Below are 24241 nucleotides of genomic sequence, written 5' to 3'. Positions count from 1 at the left end.
AGCTGCCTGTGCTGTTTCCAGCATCGTAAGGGAGTATTATAAGAAGATCATTAGCTTGGGAAAAGATCCAAATTCAAAGTCCAGTTTCTATTGACTGTACTGGTTTTGCTCCATTGTAAAATTGAAAAGCCCTAAGTCAAACCATTGTAAATCAGATATGGTCTCTAATTCTCTCCTATAAAGTGCAATGTTAGTGCAAGTTTCAAATGACCTCTTTGGTTACAGACTCAAAATGTTTAGAATGATCCATTAAAATGTATAAAAGAAGTCCTGAGTATAAAATACCATAATCAGTACAAGTGTAGTAGTTAAGGGCTGGGACTGGGTATCAACTGGGATTGAGGCTGATCTCCAACCCCAACTGACGAGTGGCCTGGAGCAGTGGTTTGACAGTGTTAGCTTTTTCCTTATCTATAAAGTAGAGACAATAAGAGAGTTCATTTTATAGGACTGCGAGGAGTATCCAAGATGAATATTAGCGATTATTATGTGTTATATAGTCAATGTTACATAAATATTCTTCCAGCTTTCCTTTGGATTAGTTATAGCCATTTAGATTCATGAAAATATTCTTGTTTATTTAGTGAGGACATGAGCAATTCATTTCCTGTTTAAGAAAACCTTGATGACTGAGCATTAGTCAACTGATATGTTGGATTTAATAAATATAAAAAAGTTGATTGTTCCATAAAGTTCCAGTTGAATAGTTTTCATTCCCTAAAACTTACTCATTGTCCTTTTGTATTAAAATCGAATTCTGTGACGAGAAAGTACTTGAAACATTAAAGTAAAAAGGGAAACCATTATTATATTTCCTGTACCTTGTATATCCAACTCTTCTATAAATACATCTGGGCAGTAGCTTCCCTTTTATTGATTACCAGGATCCTAATTGTCTTTGACGCTGTAGAAAATTCTCCAAACAACAATTTATATTGCCTCACATAGTTCTGTGGGTTGAATGGGCTTAACTGTGCAGTTCGTGCTTAAGCTCTTTCATGTGGTTATAGTCAGGTGCCAGCTGGGGTTGCTGTCTTCATAAGCTGTTAAGGTTGCCATTCAGGTTGTCTTACTCACGTGACTGACAGTTGATGTCAGCTGGAGCCAAGACTGAAAAAAATTCCTACACCCAGCCTTCCTGTATTGTTTGGATTTCTCATAAAATGGTAGCCATGGTAAAGAGGGAGCATTCAGAGAAGTAATAAATAAATGCTTCCAGGGCAGTTCAGAGCTAAAACCAGAATTGTATCGCATCTTTACTACCATGTTCCATTTGTGAGAGTAGCATCAGGGGGCAGGTGTTTGGCCTTATGGTTAAGATGCCTGTTAAGGTGCCGGTGTCCTGTATTGGAGTGCCTGAATTGTATTCCTAGCTGTGACTCCTGATTCTAGTTTGATGCCAGTGCAAGCCTTGGAAGGCAGTAGGTGAGGATGACTAAAGTAGATGGCTTCCTGCCAACCACGTGGGTGACCTGGATTGAATTCTGTTTCCTTCTTCTGCTGCTGTCTGGCTGCTACAGACATTTGGAGAGTGAACTAGTGAATGGAAGTTCCCTCTTTCTCTGTGTGTGTCTTTTCATCTCTCTCACTCTCACTCTCCTTATCTCTCGAATAACTTTTTTCAAAAAGTAGCTTCAGGGGGCCAGCGCTGTAGTTTAGTAGGCTTAGCCTTGCCTGTGGTACCAGCATCCCATATAAGTGCCAGTTCAAGTCCCAGCTGCTCCACTTCCTATCTAGCTTCCTACTAATGGCCTAGAAAAGCAGCGAAAGATGGCCCAAGGCCTTGGGCTGCTGTACCCATGTGGGAGACCTGGAAGAAGCTCTTGGCTCCTGGCTTTGGGTCAGTCCAGCTGTGGTTCTCGCGGCCATCTGGGGAGTGAACCAGCAGATTGAGGACCTCCTCCCACCCCTGCCTCCCGTATGTAGCTCTACCTCTCAAATAAATAAGTAAATTTTTTTTTTTTTGATAGGCAGAGTGGACAGTGAGAGAGAGAGAAAGAAAGGTCTTCCTTTGCCGTTGGTTCACCCTCCAATGGCCGCCGCTGCAGCCGGCGCACCACGCTGATCCGATGGCAGGAGCCAGGATCCAGGTGCTTTTCCTGGTCTCCCATGGGGTGCAGGGCCCAAGCACCTGGGCCATCCTCCACTGCACTCCCTGGCCATAGCAGAGAGCTGGCCTGGAAGAGGGGCAACCGGGACAGAATCCGGTGCCCCGACCGGGACTAGAACCCGGTGTGCCGGCGCCGCAAGGTGGAGGATTAGCCTATTGAGCCACGGCGCCGGCAATAAGTAAATTTTTTTAAGTAGCATTTGTGTGTTCCCGAATTCAAGGGCAGAGGGAAGTAAATACCAACTCCTAATGTGGAAATGTTGCTAGAGAGCATATGTGATAGGGTGTAGTATTTTGGTCAACTTTGGAAAATAAAATTTGTCAGAATCAGTAGCTATAGGAAAGGTAAAGAAGTTAATTGGAAAAGCAACCAGTATTCTAATCACTTTAAAAATTAGTAAGTATTTTGTTTTGGAATACTTTTAGATTATAGAAAAGTTACAGTGATGGCACGGAGCATTTTTTTTTTTTCTATTCTTCATCCAGCTTGCCCTTGGAGTTGAAGTCTTACATAGCCGTTGTCAGTACTAAGAATTTAACATGGTGCAGTAGTATCAGGTAAACCACAGACTTTCTTTGAATTTTAGCAGTTTTTATACTAATGCCCTTTTTCTGTTCCAAAGTACAGTCCAAGATTCCGCATAGTATCTTGCCCTCTTAGATTTTTACATGTGAATGAGTCAATCTCCTGTCTCATACTGATAATTTTTCTCCCTCTTTCACAACCTATTAGGAAATGATTTTCTTTCAAATATGCATGTTTACAAATAGTAAAGATTTAAAACTACTGCCCAGATCAATTTAAGAATCAGTGATATCTTTAGCCTTTTTCAAGTGCTGTAACAACATTTTCTAGTGAGTTGCTATTAGTCTTCCATCATGGGGAAAATGAAAACAAAAGTTTTTAATAGATACACTATAAAACATTATAGGCATTTTGGGTATTTTTGAATTTTCCATGTTAACTTTAAGCCTTAATCTTTGTTGTATTTTGTGGCAGAAAAAAAAGTGAAAACAACTTAAATTAGTGTGCATAGGACTTGAACATTGCAGTTTAAATTTATAGACTTCAACATAACCACCATTTTTTGGTGATCCAACATTCAGTCTGATTTTCCACCTCATTGAAAACATTCTCCAGCTGCTGCCGAGTGATTTCATAAATTGCATTCATGATCCTGGCTTGAAGTTCCTTTAAAGAATGTGGTCTGGATGAATACACAGCCGTTTTAACACAGCCTCATAAAATACAGTTCAGTGGGATAGGTCAAGTTTAAAGTTGCACAAGGATTTCATAAACACCCAGAGTAGATGGGCACTAAAACTCTGAATGTGCTGTATGGAAAAACCTTATGAAGGATGGCAGTGTTCCAAAGGTAGATTAAGCTGGTCATCTATGAAACAATTCCTACTACTGATGACTCTTAATAGTACCACCTGCTAGTTCTTTCATATTAAATTGTGTGAAATAACACATTCTGTAAACTGATGAACTACTTATTTATTTAATAAACCCATCAATGAAAGAAACCTCTGTCATAAGAAATGGAGCTATTTATTAGGCCCAAAAGGTCTTAAGCCAGAAATGTCAGGCATTTTTGTGAACAAAGAGCATTATAATCTGGCAATGTTGATTAAAACAGCATCAAGTAGCACACCAAACCCAGTTGGTGTGCTTGTCTTTTATTTGGCAGGAAACTCCAGAATCTCTGGGTAGTCAGCTGAGTGCCAAGTCAAACTTCAGGAAGACCCCAGTGGTCCTGGTGGGTAGTTCCGAAGAGACCACTAGGCTGTAAGTGGGCGCTGGAAGCTGACCCATTTGGTGCTTCACTGATGCATTTCCTTTGCTGATGTTGTTTATAGGTTAGTGAGACAGCTATGACACTGGACATCCTAGAAAACAAAGCCAAACAATCTAAATCTCCTACTCCTAAATAAGAATTATGACCCACTTGTCAAAACAGATATTGTTTATATTTTGAAATTAATATGATGACATGGAATGAATGATGCATGGAAAACATTAGCAGTATGTGGCTTTTATGACTGTATAGGCTGGTATGTCACCAGACATATGTCACCAGAATTTATCCTAAGGCAGTTTTTAATGTCAGCCCATCGTGTCAACTCAAGTTATATTCTGATAACATCTCTTACTAATTTTCAACTTTTTCACTGAGTTGTTTATATTTGTGTATTGTTTTATGTTTAACACACTCCATTTGTATTAATAGCTTGGGGCTGTCTTGAATATGTATAATGTGTACCACAGCTGGTTTTTATATGTTTATAAATGTAAATGTATATCATATAAAATATAAATCACTCTTTTAAAAAAACGATTTATTTATTTAATTGAAAGGCAGAGTTACAGAGAGGCAGACTCAGAGGCAGAAAGAGGTCTTCCATCCCCTGGTTCACTCTTTAAATGGCCACAACAACCAGAGCGTGGCCCATCCAAAGCCAAGAGGCAGGAGCTTCCTCTGGATCTTGCACACAGCTACAGGGGCCCAGGGACTTGGGCATCTTCTCCTGCTTTCCCAGGCCATAGCAGAGAGCTGTAATGGAAGTGGAGCATCAGCCAGGACTCAAACCAGCAACCCATGTGGGATGCTGGCACTACAGGCGGCAGCTTTACACATTACACCACAGTATTGGCACCATGAATCTCTCTTTTTAGAGAAGAAAATACTAATGTAATTTCTGGTTCTTTTAGGTAATTCTAAGCTTTTAATTTATTAGGATTTTCAAAGAAATGTGACCTTTTTTATTTTGTTATTTTAAAGAAGTATTAACAATATATGCTTTAATTCCAAAGTATAGAGTTATTTTCTCCTTCTCTTTCTAAACTTTTGATGACTGTAATCAGTCTTATTGTTAGCAGGGTTACTGTTAAGTTAGTGTAGGGACTAGGCTGAAATCCCTTTGAGAGTGTTCCTAGTTCTGTAATCCTAGTTCTATAATCCTGGAGAAATTGTTGGCTCATTGAAATCTAAAGCTTTGTGTCCCTGTAATTGACTTGGGGTACACTGGTTCAAACTGAACTGTTAGATTTCTCCTGGTGTGGATGTGAGTCTTCTCTTGGTTCCCAGAAATTCTCTGGTTCCTGTACCTTGTGGTTGTACCTAACCTTTATTTGTTAAATTTAAATAAGGCTTTTGGATTTGAGTATCCACAAATGTAAGAATCTTGTTTGAAATCATCCTCTTTATGTTGGCACTTTAAAAGTTAAATCTTCCTCCCTTATCAGCTTTCACACAGATTTGTTCTCCATTATTCGAAAAAGTATGAAACATTACTGCATTTTTAAAGTTTCATTGTAAATACTCAAGATCACAAGGAATATCATTAAAACAAGGTTCTTCCTCACACTGTACTGAAATCAAACACCTACTCTGAAAGGCTTTCATTCTGTCCTTAAAATGAAATAGTTACATAAATTTCCATTAAATCCCTTATGATATATCTTTTCGTCCTTAAAGTAAAGTGCTACGCTAGCTAACTTTATTTTTCATTCATAAAGTGATGATTTTAACCTCAAATACATTATTGAAAAAAGCCTTGCAGTTTCCCACAATGCTCAAGAAAGATCCAAGTCCTAAGACTGCTATACCAAAAAGGTGTTTCATTCATTTTGAATTGTTTTTATATGTAGTAGTAAATATATTGTAAAATATTTTACATAAACAACATTTAAAGTATGCTTAATGAATATACTATTATTTTAGTAGTTTCTTATTTTTTATTTTTTGACAGGCAGAGTGGACAGTGAGAGAGAGAGACAGAGAGAAAGGTCTTCCTTTGCCGTTGGTTCACCCTCCAATGGCCGCTGCGGCTGGCGTGCTGCGGCCGGCGCACCGCGCTGATCCGATGGCAGGAGCCAGGAGCCGGGTGCTTTTCCTGGTCTCCCATGGGGTGCAGGGCCCAAGCACCTGGGCCATCCTCCACTGCACTCCCTGGCCACAGCAGAGAGCTGGTCTGGAAGAGGGGCAACCAGGACAGAATCCGGCACCCCAACCGGGACTAGAACCCGGTGTGCCGGGCGCCGCTAGGCGGAGGATTAGCCTAGTGAGCCGCGGCGCCGGCCAGTAGTTTCTTATTTTAAAAAAAGATGCATTTGCATATTTGAAAGGCAGTTCAATGGAAAGAGAGAGAGAAAGTGAGAGAGAGAGAGGTAGGGAGGGAGATATCTTCCATCTGCTGGTTCACTCCCCAAATGGCTGCAATGGCCAGGTTTGGGCCAGGCCAAAGCCAGGAGTCAGAAACTCCATTTGGGTCTCGCACATGGGTGGGATAAGCCCAAGCACTTGGGCCATGCTCTGCTGCCTTCACAGGTGTACTAGCAGGAAGCTGAATTGGAAGCAGGGCAGCCAGGAATGGAACCAGCATTCCAATATGGTGTGCCAACATTGTAATTGGCAGCTTTAATGCTGTACCATATTGCTGACTCCCTGTTTTAGTAGTTTCTCTCATGTAGGTTTGGGTCTTGCAAAAGCAATGGCCTAAAAAACTTTCAAGGAGCACATCAAATAAGTCACTGTTTAATTGACAATGATTTATCCATGAAGAGTGATTGTGCCTTATATGAATATTGTTTCAAGTCTTTCAAAGTGAATGGTTGGCTTGTGTGATTGTTAACACCCCACTATGGGGGCTGACACTATGGCGTAGTGGATAAAGCTGCGGCCTGCAGTGCCAGAATCCCATATGGGTACTGGTTCTAGTCCCCGCTGCTCCACTTCTGATCTAGATCTCTGCTATGGCCTGGGCAAGCAGTAGAAGATGGCCCAAGTTCTTGGGCCCCTACACCCTCTTGGGAGACCCAGAAGAAGCTTCAGCCATTGCAGCCATTTGGGGAATGAACCAGTGGATGGAAGACCTTTCTCTCTGTCTCTCCTTTCTCTGTCTGTAACTCTGTCTTTCAAATGAATAAATAAATCTTTAAAACAAACAAACACACACCCCACTCTGGAGCACAAAGATATTACAGCTAAAAACAATTTAGAAAGGATCAAAATAGAAGGAAAGGTATTATAAGGTAAAGGTGCATGCATGCTGAGAATTTGCAAACTTTTAACTCAAGTCCAATTTTTGTTATAGACATTTCATGGAGAACCACTAGGCATCCTCATCCCCAATATGAATATCCTTAGCAGTAATTCCTATAAGGGCAATTTGAAAAATCATTTATTTGAGAGGCAGGGACAAAGTGATCCCATCTGCTGGTTAACTCCTCAGAAGGCTCCAATGATCAGGGCTGGGCCTGACTAAGGCTGGGAGCTGGGAAACCAATCCAGGTCTCCCACATGGGTATCAGGAACCCATTAGTTCGTCCATTACTGCTTCCTCCCAGGTTCTACTTCAGTAGGAAGCTGCAGTCAGGAGCAGAAGCCAGGGATCAAACCCAGGTACTCTGATGTAGAACACAGATGTCTTTACTGCTAGGCCAAATGCCCACTCTTCTATAAATGCAATTTTGATTATGGTTATACAATAATTTCACGTTACATTTTCTGCCTCACTTAATTTAGGAGGATCTAGGAATACCAGTTACCTACCAATGATCTTTCATGAAATTTTTACCTTAGAAGTTGTGTTCTTGAAAGTTGTGCCATCATTAGGAATGGGTCTCTCTTTATCTCTTGATGATTAGAGAATTTCTTTCTTGATAAAATCTTTACATCTCCTAGTAAAGGGGAACAGTGGTATTTCTTACAGTAAGATTTGCCATTTGGTGAGAGAGGAGTGTCTCAAACATTGCAATATATTGCATTAATGCAATCTTATGTTGTCTTTACCAGTGTCTTCCTTGCATTCTCTTAGTGTAGGCTTTCCTGGTTGCAGGTGGGATTTTTTTTTTAAGACTTACCCATTTATTTGAAAGGCGGAGTTGCAGAGATGTAGAGAGAGAGAGAGAGAGAGAAAGAGAGAGGTCTTCCATCTGCTGATTCACTCCCCAGATGGCTGCAACAGCTGGAGCTGGGCTGATCTGAAGCCAGAAGCCAGGAGCTCTTCCAGGTCTCCCACATGGGTGCAGGGACCCAAGGACTTGGGCCATCTTCCACTGCTTTCCTAGGCTATAGCAGAGAGCTGGTTAGGCAGTGGAGCAGCCGGGGCTCGAACCGCCACCCAAATGGGAATGCTGGCACTGTCAGCAGTGGCTTAACCAGCTATACCACAACACCAGCCCAGAAGGTGGGATTTTTAGTGCTCTTAGTAGTTCAAGATGCCCCCAGGCAATTTCTTCAGTTCCCAGTGTGAATGTTGCTTCCCACGATATGAAAAGCTTGGTCTTTGGAGATACCTGCTGGCCAGAGCCAATTCCTATGACAGATCCCTGAAGATTTTTGCAGCTGTATTTTTAAATTGCTTCATTTCTTCCACAGGAGTTCGGCTGTTGTTCTGAACCATGGATCTTGAAGTCACAAATCCATTTTCTACCTCCCCATGAGACCAAGGTGGATTTAAATGCCTCTCACGTGCTGAGTTTCTACCCTGTCCTTACAGGCTAGAATTCTACTTATTTAGATGACATCTGTTCACTCAATACTTTCAAAGATTTAGTTGTCTTTATTCATTTATTTCAATGTGCTCTTCAAATGATCTCTATCAGTGCAGACCTCCTGATTGGCGTGATCCCGATGGGTGTGAAAGCCCTTATTTGTTTTCATTTTATAGAACATGTTTCATTTTATCATGTTCCTATAACTGTTTCTTCCAAAAATCTTATTCTTTTAACAAATAACACACACACACACACAGCCTCTCTTTCCCTTTGAATCCTAAAGTCATTTCTTAATGTCTCCACATATAAAAGTCCAAAAATAAAAGAGGCAATAGACTCCTTTGTCAGTGCCTTCCTTGAGCTGGAAGTCACCCTATCTCTGCCCTGAGCTGTGCCACAATTCAGAAGGCAAATGTCAGCCCTTCCTAGTACATCCATGATGGCTGGAGCCAAGCTTCCAGTGGCTGCCCACAGAGCTGGCCCATTTCCATTCTCCAATAGGTTCAAAACAACCCTACTCCCAGGAGGTCACCAGGCCTCTGTCGTCGCTGAAGACCCAGCTGTTTCTCCAGCCACCCTAGCTGCCTTGCCCAGGAACATCTCTCTGTCCTTGATTTGGGCTGTACCCCTGAACACCAGCTCTCTTAAGCCGCATTTTGAAAATTCTGTCATCTTTTGAAGTAAAGGAGTTAAGTTTGCAAAAAGTATATAATTTGTATATATTGATCCAGGAGAGCTCTGCTCCTTTACCCGCTGGGACTGTGGTGACTTCAATTTGTCTCTGGAGGGCTGTTGTAATGCTCAATGCAATCAATTAGGTCACACAGGCACCAAGCACTGGGCAGAGGATGGCGTGCAGTCAGCAGCACCCAGCATTATCTCCCTTTCTTCAGCAGAGTGGAGGTTTATGCCCAAACCTACCTTAGTCCTTAAGTTTGGATTTTGTGTTGTTTTGTACATTAGATAATTTCTCACAAAGTACTTGCATGGTGTGGGTGAAGAACCACATCAGTAGGGAAAACTCACTATTACTTGATTTATTTTATATATGTCAGTTTTATTTATATTGATATTTATGCTTTCCTATCTGTCAAAACACGATTGTTTTTGCTTCGTTTGCCTTTAAGTTTTTGATAAATTGGTATCTTGAAGCTACATGTACTTTTTTTAATGTATTAGTAACTTAAGGAAGTGTGTGGGATGTGGACAAGTTATCTAAATTATACTAGCTAAATTTTGAGATTAAAATGGAGAAACACCATAACGTAAGGTTGGTACATTGGCTTCTTTTCAACGATGTATTTTCTTTGTCTTGGAGTAGGCACCTACAGATTTGATTTACACAACTGCTCTTGGGGTTGAATCTGAGCTTCCTTCATCAGTGGGTCTTCCTGCTTGGAGGAGGCTGTCTTGAGTAATGCCCTCTGCTAATTGGGCCAAGTCATTTCCTGTAAGTTATTGATGGTAAATCATTATGTGACTGGTGAAGGAAGTCCACTCTGGTGGCAGGACTTAGCCTCAGGAGATTTTTCAACTTTTATTTAATAAATATAAATTTCCAAAGTATAACTTTTGGATTATAGCGACTTTTCTCCCCATAACCTCCTTCCCACCCACAACCATCCCATCTTGCACTCCCTCTCCCATCCCTACTTCTTCAAGATTCATTTTCAATTATCTTTATATACGGAAGTTCAACTTGGTATATACTAAGAAAAGATTTCAACAGTTTGCACTCACACAGATACACTAAATATAAACTACTGTTTTGAGTAGTAGTTTTAGCATTATTTTGCATAGTACAACACATTAAGGACAGAGACCTTACGTGGGGAGTAGTTGCACAGTGACTCCAATAATTGACACTCTAATTTATGGCATCAGTAATCGCCCGAGACTCTTGTCATGAGCTGCCAAGGCTATGGAAGCCTTTTGAGTTCGCCAACTCCAGTCTTACTTAAACAAGGCCATAGTCAAAGTGGAAGTTCTCTCCTCCCTTCAGAGAAAAAGGTACCTTCTTTGATGGCCCGTTCTTTCTGCTGGGATTTTTCATTTCTTTTTTTTTTTTTTTTTGCCACAGTGTCTTGGCTTTCCATGCCTGAGAAACTCTCATGGGCTTTTTAGCCAGATCCATGTTGAGGTCGATTTCTTCTGAGAGGATTGGTTCTGAGAGGAGGAGTGTGGTGTGGGCAAGAGGTGCAAAGTCACCACACAGACCCTGGGAGTTGGGTGAAAGTGAGCCAGAGATGAGCAGCCCGCAGACTCATTTATTTCAGTTGCTACAGCTGCTTATATAGCCAAGGCAGCCAATCCAGTCAAGGGGCGGTCTATGCCCCAACCAATCACAGCCTGTTGCCAGGCAGGCCCCAAAGCCATCCAATCATAGCCTGTTGCCAGTTAGGCTCTCGTTGCCCTGCAGTTTCTGAAACCATCCAATCACAGCCTGCTGTCAGTCAGGCTCTGTTGTCACGTGGTTTCTGAAGCCATCCAATCACGGCCTGTTGCCAGGCAGTTTCTGTTGCCAGCGGCCATCTTGGCATGACTTTTTCACCTCAGTTGCTATCTTGGCATGAACTTTTCACCTCAGTGGCCATCTTGATATGACCTTTTCACCTCATTCCACCACAGATCCAAATGCCTTAAGGGCTGATTCTGAGGCCAGAGTGCTGTTTAGGACATCTGCCATTCTATCAGTCTGCCGTGTGTCCTGCTTCCTATGTTGGATTGTTCTCTCCTTTTTAATTCTATCAGTTATTATTAGCAGACACTAGTCTTATTTATGTGATCCCTTTGACTCTTAGTCCTATCATTATGATCAATTATGAACTTAAACTGATCACTTTGACTAGTGAGATGGCATTGGTACATGCCACCTTGATGGGGTTGAATTGGAACCCCCTGGCACATTTCTGGCTCTACCATTAGGGGTAAGTCCAAGTGAGCATGTGCTGAACTGAACATCTCCTCCCTCTCTTATTACCACTCCTCTATTTAACAGCGATCACTTTTCAGTTAAATTTAAATGCCTAAGAATAATTGTGTGTTAATTAAAGAGTTCAATCAATGATATTAAATAGAACAACAAATACTAAAAGTAATAAATTAGTAAATTGTTCTTTGACAGTCAGGACAAGGGCTGATCAAGTCATTGTTTCTCATAGTGTCCATTTTACTTCTATAGGTTTCCTTTTAGGTGCTCAGTTAGTTGTCACAGATCAGGGAGAACATATGATAATTTCCCTTTGGGACTGGCTTATTTCACTCAGCATGATGTTTTCCAGATTCCTCTATTTTGTTGCAAATGACCAGATTTCATTTTTTTTTTTACTGCTGGATAGTATTTTATAGAGTACATATCCCATAATTTCTTTATCCAGTCTTCTGTTGATGGGCATTTAGGTTGATTCCATGTCTTAGCTATTTTGAATTGAGCTGAAATAAACATGGAGGTACACACAGCTCTTTTATTTGCCAATTTAATTTCCTTTGGGTAAATTCCAAGGAATGGAATGGCTGGGTCATGTGGGAGGGCTATATTCAGGTTTCTGAGGAATCTCCAAACTGTCTTCCATAGTTGCTTGACCCATTCTGTGGGTTGCCTCTTCACTTCCCTGTGTCTTTTACAGTGCAGGAAAATCTCAATTTGATGTACTCCCTATTGTTAATTTTGGCTTTGACTGCCTGTGCTCTGGGGTATTTTCCAAGAAATCTTTGCCTGTCCCTATATCTTGCAGGGTTTGTCCGATGTTCTCTAATAATTTGATGGTGTCAGGTCATATATTTAGATCTTTAATTCATGTTGAATGGATTTTTGTGTAAGGTGTAAGTTAGGGGTCTTGCTTCATGCTTCTGCACATGGAAATCCATTTTTCTCAGCCCCATTTGTTGAATAGACTGTCATTGCTCCAGGAATTGGTTTTAGATCCTTGATCAAATATAATTTGACTGTAGATGTTAGGATTGATATCTGGTGATTCTATTCTGTTCCATTGGTCTATCCATCTGCTTCTATACCAGTACCATGCTGTTTTGATTACAATTACCCTGTAATATGTCTTGAAATCTGGTATTGTGATGCCTCCGGCTTTGTTTCTGTTGTACAAGATTGCTTTAGCTATTTGAGGTCTCCTGTGTCTCCATATGAATTTCAGCATAATTTTTTTCCAGACTTGAGGAGAATGTCTTTGGTATTTTGATTGGTATTGCATTGAATGTATAAATGGCTTTTGGGAGAATGGACATTTTGATGATGTTGATTCTTTCAATCCATGAGCATGGAAGATTTTTCCATTTTTTGGCATCCTCTTCGATTTTTTTCCTTTAAGGTTTTATAATTCTCATCATAGAGATCTTTAACGTCCTTGGTTAAGTTTATTCCAAGGTATTTGAGTGTTTTTGTAGCTATTGTGAATGGGATTGATCTTAGAAGTTCTTCCTCAGCTGTGGCATTGTCTGTGTATACAAAAGCTGTTGAATTTTGTGCATTGATTTTATATCCTGCTACTTTACCAAACTCTTCTATGAGTTCCAATAGTCTCTTAGTAGAGTTCTTTGGATCCCCTAAATAAAGAATCATATCATCTGCAAAGTAGGATAGTTTAACTTCTTCCTTCCCAATTTGTATCCTTTTAATTTCTTTTTCTTGCCTAACGGCTCTGGCTAAAACTTCCAGTACTATAATTGAATAGCAGAGGTGAGAGTGGGCATCTCTGTCTGGTACCAGATCTCAGTGGAAATGCTTCCAACTTTTCCCCATTCAATAGGATGCTGGCCGTGGGTTTTTCATAAATTGCTTTGATTGTATTGCTCCTTCTATACCCAATTTGCTTAGAGTTTTCACCATGAAAGGGTGTTGTATTTTGTCAAATGCTTTCTCTGCGTCTATTGAGATAATCATTTCGTTTTTCTTCTGGAGTTTGTTAATGTGGTGTATCATATTGATTGATTTGTTAACACTGAACCATCCCTGCATACCAGGGATAAATCCCACTTGGTCTGGGTGGATGATCTTTCTGATGTGTTGTTGCATTCTACTGGCCAGAATTTTATTGAGGATTTTTGCGTCTATGTTCATCAGGGATATTGGTCTGTAATTCTCTTTATCTGCTGCATCTTTTTCAGGCTTAGGAATTAAGGTGGTGCTGGCTTCATAGAAAGAATTTGGGAGGATTCCCTCTTTTTCGATTGTTCTGAATAATTTGAGAAGAATTGGAGTTAGTTCTTTAAATATCTGGTAGAATTCAGTAGTGAATCCATCTGGTCCTGGGCTTTTCTTTGTTGGGAGGGCCTTTATTACTGTTTCAATTTCTGTTTCAGTTATGGGTCTGTTTAGGTTTTCGATGTCTTCCTGGTTCAATTTAGGTAGGTTGCATGTGTCCAGGAATCTATCCATTTCTGATAGGTTTCCCTGTTTGCTGGCATACAAGTCCTTGTAGTAATTTCTGATGACTCTTTTTATTTCTGTGGTGTCTGTTGTTACATTCCCTTTTTTCATCTCTGATTTTATTAATTTGGGTCTTTTCTTTCCTTTTTTTAGTTAGTTGGGCCAATGGGGTGTCAATTTTGTTGTTGTTGTTGTTGTTTTTCCAAAAAACCAGCTCTTCATTTGGCTGATCTTTTGTAATTTTCTTTTTTTGGATTCAATTTTGTTGATTTCTTCTATAATTTTAATTATTTCTCTTCTCCTACTAGTTTTGGGTCTGGTTTATTGCAGTTTTTCTAGATCCTTGAGATGCATTGATAGCCTGTTTGTTTGGTACCTTTCCAATTTCTTGATGCAGGCACCTGTTGCTATAAACTTTCCTCTTACCACTGCTTTTGCTGTATCCCATATGTTTTGATATGTTGTGTTGTTATCCTCATTTACTTCCAGAAAGTTTTTGATTTCTCTTTTGATTTCTTCTATGACACACTGTTCATTCAGAAGCATGTTGGTCAGTCTCCATGCGTTTGCATATGCTCTAGGGATTCCTGAGTTGCTAATTTCCAGCTTCATTCCATTGTGATCTGAGAAGATACATTGTATGATTTTGATTCTTTTGAATTTGCTGAGCCATGCTTTATGGCCTAGTATGTTGTAAATCCTAGAGTAAGTTCCATGTAGTGCTGAGAAGAATGTGTATAGGGTGAAAAGTTCTGTAGATATCTGTTAGATCCATTTGGTCTGTAGTGTCGATTAAATCTGCCGTTTCCTTGTTGATCTTCTGTCTGGTTGATCTGTCCATTGCTGAAAGTGGAGTATTGAAGTCTCTCTTGCACATTTTAGAATCTTTTCTTTATGTTTCACTGTGGTGAGTTTGATTACAACGTGTCATGGTGAGGATCTCTTCTGGTTATTATTTATTGGGAGTTCTGTGTGCTTACTTGGATGTCTTTTTCTCCAAACCTTGAAAGTTTTCTGGTAGTATCTCACTAAGCCTTCTAATCCTTTCTCTCTATCCATGCCTTCAGGAACTCCTAGAACCTGAATTTTGTTCCCCCCTCCCCCGTTTTCCTTTTATTTTAGGGGAGGAAGTATGATATTTAAAGCCTGACAGATCTAATTTCAAGTTCTGTTATATTTTACTCTTTGTGGCACTTCAAACAAGTTATTTAACCCCTCTAAATCGTCTTGTGCTTTTTACCTATTTTTTTAACTTTTATTTAATGAATATAAATTTCCAAAGTACAGCTTATAGTTTACAATGGCTTCTCCCCCATAACGTCCCTCCCACCCGCAACCCTCCCCTTTTGTCGCTCCCCCTCTTCGTGGAGGAACGACACAGGACCCTGCGCTGTTCTTTCGTCTGCTCGGCCCTCCCCGGGTTTGTTGCTGGTTCTTCCCGGGTTGGCTACTATCCCTTCCACCTCCGTGGAAGGGCAGTTCCCCCTGGCCGCATTCCCCACTTCCGCAGGGGAGCGGCACACCACCGGCCGGTTCTCTCGGGGGCTGCACGGGTTCCCTTAGATGTTCCCCATAGATGTTCCCGGTGCATGCCGTCTCTCTCCTCCTTTATAGTCCTCCTCCGCCAATCCCAACTCGGCTGAGTACGCTGCTCTCCAATCAGGAGCAAGTCCTACAGTTAATTGGTTGAACTGGAGGCAGCTGTGCGGAAGCTGTTTACTTCTCTCCCAGCGCCATATTGTGGGAGAGCAGATGCATAGAATAAGTCCTAATTCGAGTAACTTAGTCCAGTCCGGATTGCTCCCCACAGATCCCCCTTTCTTTTTATTTTTTAGCGTTGATACGCGCCTGTCTTCGGTGTCCCGCGGAACACACTCTGCTCTACTTGCTAGAGTTGCCACAGGCTCTTACAAGTCCTATCAATCAGGAAAACCGAATCCGGGTCCTCTCTTCGCCATTGTGAGGAGGTTTTTAGGCGCTGATGCATGCCTGTGTTCGGTGCCCTGCAGCGCATGCTCTGCTCTGCCCGCAGGGGCTTACAAAACCTATCAGGCAAACCGAATCCAAGCCTTCTCATTGCCTTATTGTGGGGGAGACTTATTAGTGTTGGTTCGTGCCTATCTTCGGTGACCTGCAGCTCATACTCTGGTCGAGCTTTGCTGGCGCTTACCGCCTTAAATCAGGCAGACCGAATCCAAGCCTCCTAATTGGCATGTTGAGGGGAGGCCTTATTTTTCTCTATTTCTCTATCTCCGGGCATTTCTATTTCTCCCATTTTACTTCTGTCTGCCAACATTCCTATTTCTCTTTTACTTCTAAACTTCTGTTTCTCTTATCCCCGCAGCTTTCCGGCACCTCGCCCCGCCGGCGGGTTCCCGGCTCTGCGCCGCTTCAGCCCGCGCGCCTCTCTCATCTGCGCAGCTTCCCGGCTTTGCGCGGCTCGGCTTTGCGCGCTCCGCGGTCTCCACGCTTAACCCTTTCGCGTCTGAACCACGGCCTACGCCAGCGTTCCCTATCTATTCACGCCCCGTGCTCTCTCTGCACGCGGCGGCTTCCGCGAGTAACACAGCGTAGCTTGCGTCTCCGCCACTAGGATTCATTCTAAGTTCCCCGGGCTAGCCTGGCGAATTCAACCCAGCGTACGTCTCCGCCCCACGATTTGGCTTCCCATCCTTTGCTCCCCGGGCTAATCAGACGGATCCCAATCTGGCTCACGTTTCAGCTTCTAGTTTCAACTTTTCGCCCCCTATTCCCGGGCTAACTTGAGAATCCCAAAGTGGCTTTCGTATCCGCCTCGGCCTGCCCCCCGCGGCTTCAATTTCCCTAACAGTTTTCTCTACCCGGTATGTTTCCCCAAGCTTTCCTCCAACAATACTCCTCCCTCATTTCTCCTGGCCTCTCCCCACAGTCCGCGTCCGAGTCTGTTTGTTCTAGCTTTCACTTTCGCTTTCGACCTTAGAGATTTCTCCCAGCTTCCCCCCGTAGTCCGTATCCGAGTCTATGCCTAGGCTTTCAATAGCTTTTTCCGGCTCCTTTTTCGTCCGGCTTTTCCCTAGGCTGTTTGCTAGTCTCTCTCTCCGGTATTTTCCCAATTCTTCCCGTTTCTTCCCTCCTAAGTTTCCTATCCGTCCTAGGTTTCCTATCCGAGTCATTTCTTCCCTCCTAGGTTTCCTATCCGAGTCACGGCACCATTATGTCGCTCCCCCTCTTCGTGGAGGAACGACACAGGACCCTGCGCTGTTCTTTCGTCTGCTCGGCCCTCCCCGGGTTTGTTGCTGGTTCTTCCCGGGTTGGCTACTATCCCTTCCACCTCCGTGGAAGGGCAGTTCCCCCTGGCCGCATTCCCCACTTCCGCAGGGGAGCGGCACACCACCGGCCGGTTCTCTCGGGGGCTGCACGGGTTCCCTTAGATGTTCCCCATAGATGTTCCCGGTGCATGCCGTCTCTCTCCTCCTTTATAGTCCTCCTCCGCCAATCCCAACTCGGCTGAGTACGCTGCTCTCCAATCAGGAGCAAGTCCTACAGTTAATTGGTTGAACTGGAGGCAGCTGTGCGGAAGCTGTTTACTTCTCTCCCAGCGCCATATTGTGGGAGAGCAGATGCATAGAATAAGTCCTAATTCGAGTAACTTAGTCCAGTCCGGATTGCTCCCCACACCCTTTCCCACTCCCTCTCCCCTTCCATTCACATCAAGATTCATTTTCGATTCTCTTTATATACAGAAGATCAGTTTAGCATACATTAAGTAAAGATTTCAACAGTTTGCTCCCACACAGAAACATAAAGTGAAAAATACTGTTTGAGTACCAGTTATAGCATTAAATCTCAATGTACAGCACACTAAGGACAAAGATCCTACATGAGAAATAAGTGCACAGTGACTCCTGTTGTTGACTTAACAAATTGACACTCTTGTTTATGGCATCAGTAATCACCCTAGGCTCTTGTCATGAGCTGCCAAGGCTATGGAAGCCCCCTGAGTTCACTGACTCTGATCATATTTAGACAAGGTCATAGTCAAAGTGGAAGTTCTTTCCTCCCTTCAGAGAAAGGTACCTCCTCCTTTGATGACCCATTCTTTCCACTGGGATCTCACTAGCGGAGATCTTTCATTTAGGTTTTTTTTGTTTTCCCCAGAGTGTCTTGGCTTTCCATGCTTGAAATACTCTCATGGGCTTTTCAGCCAGATCTGCATGCCTTAAGGGCTGATTCTGAGGCCAGAGTGCTGTTTAGGACATCTGTCATTCTATGGATCTGCTGTGTATCTTGCTTCCCATGTTGGATCGTTCTCTCCCTTTTTTATTCTATCAGCTAGTATTTGCAGACACTATTCTTGTTTATGTGATCCCTTTGGTTCTTAGTCCTGTCATTATGATCAATTGTGAACAGAAATTGATCACTGGGACTAGTGAGATGGCATTGGTACATGCCACCTTGATGGGATTGAATTGGAATCCCCTGGTATGTTTCTAACTCTACCGTTTGAGGTAAGTCAGCTTGAGCATGTCCCGAATTGCACATCTCTTCCTTCTCTTATTCCCACTCTTATATTTAACATTGATCATTTTTCAGTTAAGTTTCAGCACTTAAGAATAATTGTGTATTGATTACAGTATTCAACCAAAAGTATTAAGTAGAACAAACAAAAAAAATACTAAGAGGGATAACATATTAAGTTGCTCATCAGCAGTCAGGGTGAGGGCTGATCAAGTCAGCGTTTCTCATAGTGTTCATTTCACTTTAACAGGTTTCCTTTTTGGTGCTCAGAATGTTGGGTTTTTTAATAGTATCCTGTAGATTCCCGACAATATTTTTTGGATTTCTAATTTCCTCTTCTTTTCTTTGGTTTGACTGTATACTTTCTCAGGAGCTCTGTAGCCTGGAGTTCACATCTGCTTCCCATGACATCAGTTAGTTTTGGGTCTTTGGGCAAATTACTCACTAGCATTATGCCTCAATTTTTCGATCTGTAAAATGTAATGATAATAATGCCTAATTCATGAAATTTTTCTAACAATTAAATGAGGTAATGCACGTGAAAAGGTTAGCCCAGCTCTTATATACATTGTCAATAGGAATTAGCCATCATTATGAAGTTCAGTGAAAATAAAACCTTATCATATTAGTCACCTTAAAACAAAACAACATAATTCAGTTTTTCATGTTATTAATCTGGAACATGGAATTTGAAGCTAGTTTAATAGAAAAATATCAGTTGATATACTATATGTATCTTACCTGTTTTCAATTAATAAAGCATTCACAGAATATTAAACAGTGGTTAGTTATTGAAAGAATTAATCTAGTTTCTTATTGATGTTTAATCAGACCAAGGACAGGTGTCAACATTGGCAGAATTTAGTATCCTGTGTAAAATTTTTCCATAATAGGATCTGTCTCACTGGACCTGATGACTAACAAAATGGAGTCTTGTTCTCCCTATGTCAGTAGTGCCAAAAATAATCATTGTTGCATTCATCAATTCTTAAAAGTTAAATCCTTTCTATTTGGGTTGGATCCCTCACTGTGGTATTTGCCACCAATGACTAGTTCAAGCAGGAACTGCTGATATTCAGGGGAATGTTATTCAAGGTCAGTTGACACTAGATGGTTGCATCTCTGTTAAAGTATTGTGAAATAATATAATTGTTAAAAAAAAAACTATTCCATTAAGCAAGAGTGGCAATGAACTTTACTTGTCTTTATAACCAAATAGTGTGTATCAGAAAAATTTTCTTCTTTCAGCTTTACCACTAATTTGCCCTTTTTCTGGGATACTTGTAGGGTTGTGGCTGCCTACTGACATCACATGTAGGCATTTCTTCATGTATTTTCCCTATTTTCTGCAGGACAGAACCCTGGGCTGTCATCTGAGAAGGTGGTGATATTTAGGAAACTGGCAGTGTTTTCACCCTCCTCCATAAAGAGCCTGTAGTGATAGCAGCCCTATGCAGAGGCCTCAGTATGACTGCACTTAGAATTTAGATGACAGCTAGAGAAGTCAGTTTGCATTCCTGAAAGAACAGACATTTTTCAGGAATAAAAAAGATGATAAATTATTTTCACTTCTTAGTATTGCGATTCAGGCATAATTCCTAAACAACCTATAAACTTTTATAATAAATAATGTGTTTTTGATGTTACTTATTTATTTACACAAATATACTTTAAGTAGCTTAATATATTTTATGTAGGATGCTAGCAGTTTGTGAAAACAAATTTTTCCATTGAGAGAACACAAGATGAGGACATATATACACTTAGTAATGAACTGCTGCATCAACAGACATTTGGGGTTTAATTATGCAGTCAGGCTTATGTCTTACTGTCATTAACTGGCCCGGTCCCTGTGAAATTTATATTTTCAGTTGCCATAATCACAAGTGAAATTTGTCATTTTCTACTTTCCTAATATCTATACTTTTGATGTAGTGCCCAACAAAACAAAGCAGTTCTGTGTAGCCAGCTCAGCAAGTGTTTATGGAAGTAATTTATTACTTGCTCTTGTGAAGTACAGTTTAACTCTGCCTTTTAAATCAATCATTCAATTAATCTTTAAAAGAGAATAAATTTTAAAAGCTACCTGTTTTTTCTCCCTACCCAAATATACTTGCAAGATTAGGTCCATCAACCTATAATAATCACCTAAATTCTTCTTCATACTATTATAATTTTAGTGTTATACAATATTTCATGGTAAAATTGATTTTTTAACCAACTGCTTATAACAGTATTTATTTGCCCTAAATTATTATAAATCTAAGTTTGTATATTTTTCTGGAATTCTGAAAATTGTAGAATCTTGTAATTTGGCAAAGAAATTCAGGTAGCACATACCTTTTCTATCAGTTCAGACATTGTATGCTCTTTTAATGCACCTTTTGCATTTCCTTTTGTATACAGAAGGGTTACAGCCCTTTGTCCTAGTTTGCCACAAACAGAATCAATAATTCCATAATCATTTCTATTCTTTGAATCTATTCAGCTTCTATGTATGTCTTGACATATTGCTATCAGAATTAAAGACAACCTGGAGAGTGGGTATATGTTTAAAATTTTCTTAGAAAATATTCAAATTAGGGATCATCATTTTTTCAATTCCTGTTAAACCCTGACTTTTACATTTTGGGGGACAATCTATTTGATGAAACTCTTAATTAAGCTAATATAATGGTGATGTTTCCTGCTGCCACTGTGAGTTGCTTGAGCAGTTGTGCAGGTTACATGAACTTACTCATGTTATAAAACCCCTATTCTTGTATAATGAAGCAGCAAGTAAGGTAATAGCTCTTCATGAAATTTCTGCAGGTGTCAAACTTTGTAGGAGAACTTTGAATTTATTTTAAGTGCAAGGAAACAGTAATCTTTCTTTAAAAAATTTTCAAAACAATGAATTGAAACATAATTTCAATGATATTTGAAGTCTTCCTTGCTTATAGAACAAACATTAACTTGAACAAACTTAAAACCATTGTCCTGAAAACAACTGTGAACTTTTCATTGCAAATCATATGATAAGGGTAGAGAATAACCTGTATTTCTTCCTTCTGGGAAATGGGACAAATTCTAACAGGTTTATAGATGAACTTATTAAAAATTGAACAGTTATTGTTTCCATCCTAAATAACACTTTTGTTTTTTAACCTAAGAAAATTAAATGCTGTATATTTAGAATGTTAAAGTTCTTCTTATCAACTGCCCCTTAAAGATTATCATATTTGTCATTTGTACAGTAATGAGGGCTTGAGCCATCAACATTGTACAGTCCAGGGCCTGATACGCAGTAGATACTTGGTCAATACTTGTTGATATGTTAAAGGTTTACATGGCAATAACCTCTTTCTTTATAACTTTTACTTTTCCTAGTCAAATTCTCAACAAATTTTACTCTGTTTTAGTAGTTATCAAGATCTTCTATTTAATTGCCTTTCTGAAAGTTTTTTTTATTATGTTTAATTAAAATGTAAGCTGTCTAGGGAAAATACTAAAACATATTCATGTTTGAAATCTTTTCCTTCTAAGAAAGTGTGTTTGAATCTAGGAAAATAAAAAGAAAATCATTATAAGAGTGACTTCCAGCTGAGAATATAGTGTTGTTTAAAGATGGGAACTTTAATTAATTCAGCAGATCTTTTAAAGTGCCCACCATGTGCCAGATGTTGTACAAAGTGTTGAATGTGCAATGGTGACCAAGACAGGCATGGTTCCTCTTTTCAGTAATTTTATAATGTATTGAAGGATAAGCATTTAGTACACACACACACACACACACACATCCATATGTATGTACTTACTTGCTTACGTATAGTAATGAGTGATATGAAGGAAAGAAAAGGATTCCATGAGGGAGAATTACACATTATAGAAAATAACTGATATTATTCGGAGAGTTACAGAGGCTCATCAAGAAAGTGTATTTGTGCTGAAACTTGAAGGGTGAGTCAGAGTCAGACAAGAAGTTGAGGAAAGTGTTCTAGGTGGAAGAAACAGCATGTACAGAAGCCCTGAGGCAGTAAAGATTTTAGTTTACCAGAAAAACTGAAAAAAAACAAAAGAACCCCAAATACACACACACACATACACACACACACAACTAGTTCCTTAAAATGGAAAAGGGAGCAAAGAACATGGGATAAGATGGAGAGGAATGTGCAGGTCAGAGCATTCAAATATTGGTAGTTTGAATTTTGTTCTTTAATACAATGGAAATTATTGAAGGATGTCTAAGCAGAGGAAGTGTATTGTTTTGGAAATACCTCACTGGTAGTTAGAGTGGGTAGGAAGTAACCCAAAGCAATAATAAATAATCCAGGTGAGCAGTGGTATTGACTTGGACTAAGGGCAAGTTCTTAGAAGGATTATTTGTTTATTAATGAGACTGGCATTTAGACCAAACTTTTCAGCAAAGTGATCTTCATGATTGTCAGTCACAAAGGAAGTTAATATGAATAACCACAGATTTGAAATTCTGTATCATTTTTCCAAAATAAGCTTGATTGATGAGGTTACTGTTATTTGACATTTGAATCTTTCCAGTTTCTGATATTGATGTTTTATTTCGTATAAAATGGCACTGTGGTATAATATTTACTAATATTTCTGGCATAATATACTTGCTTTAAACTAAACCCAACAAAATGCTGTATGTACAAATGATAATCATATTGAGTTAATAACTCTCAAAGTATTAGAAAAGATTTGGAGGGAAATATTTCTTTTAAATACATACCGTGCACCATGTTTTTTGTTTGATTGATTGTTTATTCTGTATGTGTATATATATATATTCACATTTATGTTAAAACCTGAAAGGGTGATAAATACTTTAATATTATCTTATTTTTCAAATTGCATCTCTGTTTTAAGCATTTGTCTAGAATTGGTTTAGAAGCAAACCAATCTGATTTGTTCTGGTGGAATAAGATGAAATATATACAAATTCGTATCCTTACAAATACATAAAAATTGCTTTAAAATTGAAGTAGGAGATTAAATGTAGTGTGAAGTATTGTACAAAATCCAGGCACAACATAATTAGCAAAGGATAGTAGAAATGCTATTTATTAAAACCCAAATTGTAACAGTCAATTAATTTCCTCACAACAGGAAATAGCAAAGCAATTAACAGACATCATGTATCAAGAACAGTACGGCAGGTTAAAGAATCACAGATATGAAGTTTATAAATTATAAAACCTAAAACAGTGTTTAGTAGTGTTTGATTTTTATATCCTTTACTGATTTTTTGTTATTCTGATTTATTATGAGCTTATAAAATCTTTTAGATATGGTATTTTCCTACTTTGAATTGAGTCTATTAGAGAAAGAAACTATTCATAATTGAAGTTGGATAAATTAAACTAATATTTATGCATTTCTCTTCTTGTACTTTTTTGTTTTTATGATTATATATATGTATATATATATGTATATTTCTAAAACTTTTTTATCACCTGTAATAGAAACTATTTTTTTAAAATCTTCACTGAAATGTAACTTATAAACTATAGCATTTAAAATGTCTAAGGTGGTGGCTTTTAATCTAATCACAGAGTTGTACAGCCATTACCTTAGTCAGTTTTAGAACATTTTCATCACTCAAACAGAAATCCTATACCTATTAACAATCACTCACTGTTTTCCCTAAATCTTCCTTCACACATCTCCAGTCGCCCACTAATCTGATGTCTTTTACATTTTTGTTTTTAACATTCATTCATTAAAAAACAAGAGCTCCCCCCCC

The 24241-nt window shown here is 39.7% G+C and overlaps 1 protein-coding gene across 13 annotated transcripts in view; it reads left to right on the top strand.

Moving 5' to 3' along the window:
- Positions 1-24241, top strand: part of UMAD1 (UBAP1-MVB12-associated (UMA) domain containing 1) — a 292340-nt gene that overhangs the window by 77275 nt on the left and 190824 nt on the right. Inside the window, exon 3 of one of the 13 annotated variants that reach the window (XR_011383192.1) lies at positions 8497-8568. The exons of the other annotated variants lie outside the window; for them this stretch is intronic. The gene's annotated coding sequence lies outside the window, so the exon portion shown is untranslated. The remainder of the gene's footprint in view (positions 1-8496; positions 8569-24241) is intronic. 13 annotated transcript variants of the gene reach the window in all.

This window comes from Oryctolagus cuniculus, chromosome 16, assembly GCF_964237555.1.
Source record: "Oryctolagus cuniculus chromosome 16, mOryCun1.1, whole genome shotgun sequence".
Classification (NCBI taxonomy): domain Eukaryota; kingdom Metazoa; phylum Chordata; class Mammalia; order Lagomorpha; family Leporidae; genus Oryctolagus; species Oryctolagus cuniculus.
The sequence above is the reverse complement of the archived record's forward strand: the minus strand, read 5'-3'. Positions and strand labels throughout refer to the sequence as shown.